We start from the raw sequence: 2,655 nt of genomic DNA on the forward strand, positions 1-2,655 counted from the left end.
TTTTGTTTCCTTGCAGGTGAAGATCACGGAGATCCGGAGGCATGGTTGCGGCGTGAGACTCATCCCAGAAACCCTAGGGTTTCTGATTTCATGTTGGGCCATTGCTTTTGGGCCTTTGTTCATTTTGGGTTTTGGGTCACATAAGCCCATTGTAATTTGGACTGTAAAAATGTTGGACATTATTTTTTATTATTTAAAAGGCCGGGCAAAATTTAGGTATTACAGCTGCCCCTCTTTGCTCGTTATCGTGTAACAGGAACAGAGCAAAGACTTTAAAAGATGCCCAATTTTGCCCGGTCATGCTGAACCTTGGCGCTCTTCTTCTTCAACCTCATTCTGACCTTCTGCGTCTTCAGAGGTATGAGCTTTGGTGCTTCAATCCATTCCACTGCAACTGCAGGGAGATAAGACTTACAATCTTCAATCTATTCCACTGTTGGCCAGGGAAGTAGAATTACTGGCTTCAATGTACTCCACTATAACCACAGGGAGGTAAAATCCGTCATCTTCGATCTGCTCCACTACTGCTTAGGGAGATAAGATCTGAAATCTTCAGTCTGCCTCACTACAACTTCAGGAGGATAAGACTTGCTTATTTAGTCTGCTCCATTGCAACTTCAGGGAGATAAGACTAGATGCAATCTGCTCTCTGCAACTTCAAAGAGATAAGATCTGAGGTTTTAATCCGCTCCACTGCAACTTCAGGGAGATAGGATTATCGACTTTAATCTGCTCCTCTGTAACTTCAGGGAGATAAGACTTGCCATCTTCAGTCTGCCTCACTGCAACTTTAGGAGGATAAGACTTGCTTACTTAGTCTGCTCCACTGCAACTTCAGGGAGATAAGACTAGATGCGATCTGCTCTCTGCAACTTCAGAGAGATAATATCTGAGGTTTTAATCCGCTCCAATGCAACTTCAGGGAGATAGGATTATCGGCTTTAATCTGCTCCTCTGTAACTTCAGGGAGATAAGACTTGTCATCTTCAGTTTGCCCCACTGCAACTTCAGGAGGATAAGACTTGCTTACTTAGTCTGCTCCACTGCAACTTCAGAGAGATAAGGCTAGATGCGATCTGCTCTCTGCAAATTTAGAGAGATAAGATCTGAGGTTTTAATCCGCTCCAATGCAACTTCAGGGAGATAGGATTATCGACTTTAATCTACTCCACTGCAACTTCAGGAGGATAAGACTTGCCATCTTCGATTTGCTCCGCTCGATGCAGGAAGACAAGATTTGCTATTTTCACTGATCTGTTCTCTGGGGAACATGACCTGTATAATGAACCTAATTATGCCTAATGATTAGGATGGCATGATCAAAATGCATCAAATGCTCCTAACTAGACATGCATGAATGCAAAATTTATTTTTCCGAGAATGATCCCGCTTAGGTTGTTATTACTCGAAGTTTATTAAGGCTCTGTGACTGACGTGCTACAACGCCTTCTTGCTTGGCTGGCTTTTCTGAAGAAACATTTAGCCAGACTGCCCCCCACTGTGAACCTCCAAGTTTAATCCATTGGGGCGCAGAAATTCATTATATGGCTTTTCTTCAATCTTCTCCTATCACAATTCAAGGATACAGGATCTAAATCTTTCTAGTCTCTTACACCATTCCCAGGGTGTTGTACCAAAGGCTCATGCGCAAATGAAGGCTCTCTTCCCCGAGGTAACCTCTTTCTATTGCCTGGTGATCCCTTCTTGCTTGTTGATTTAGGCTTTGTCATCACCACGACATCCAATGTTTTTGACAACAAAATCCAAAGAGAAAGTCCTAGTTTAGACTCATCCTTTTCAGATTTTCAACCCTTAAACATGGTGTGTTCTAAACAATAGTCCTGTTTCAGGTTCCTGCCTTATTTAGAAACTTCTAGAGTAATATGCAAAACATCTCTTGTGAAAGTTTTATTAGTCCATTAATCATTATTCCAATGCAACATGCTTGCAAAAAGGTCATAACAATGAAAAAGAATAAAGTTAGTTTTGAGCATAGCTCGAAAGGAATGAATTATCAAAAATAGTAAAGAAGGATAACAAAGAAATTGATTAGGAATATGTATATTGGAAAAGAATCAAGTATTCCAAGAATAACAAATTCAACATAAATAGTATGAAAATTGGGTGCCCCAGATATCGTAGCTTGAACTTCTCTGCACAAACTTTCTGAAGACCATTCTGAGTTTGACATGTGCTTAGGAGATCTACAGTACTCTGTTGATGCCCCAAGATGTCGCATACCCTTTCTTGTTGATTCAGGTATAGCAAGACCACTATTTTGATCAGTAATTTGAGCTACTCTGATTACCTCATGCCCCATTCTAATCAATATTTGAGCCGCCCTTTTCGGGTTTTCAACTCAAATCCACCTTTGGTCTAAGGCGCCCTTTGCGGGTTTTCACCTTAGCCTCTCCATTTTATTTTCTTTTTCTTTTTCTTTTTCTTTTTATCACTTTCATTTTTTTTTGCCATCTTTTCTTTGGGCAATATGGCATTAATCGTGAACAGACTGCAAACTTTTGATATTGTGCTGTTGTTCAATCTTAGTACATTGTCAGATATGATCCTTTTGGCGTTCCATATGATTCTTCAAGAATTGACGTACGAAGCAGCTTCCACGCATTTAGTAAAACTTGACGATCACAAAGATGAATT

This window comes from Gossypium raimondii, chromosome 2 (genome assembly GCF_025698545.1).
Source record: "Gossypium raimondii isolate GPD5lz chromosome 2, ASM2569854v1, whole genome shotgun sequence".
Classification (NCBI taxonomy): Eukaryota; Viridiplantae; Streptophyta; class Magnoliopsida; order Malvales; family Malvaceae; genus Gossypium; species Gossypium raimondii.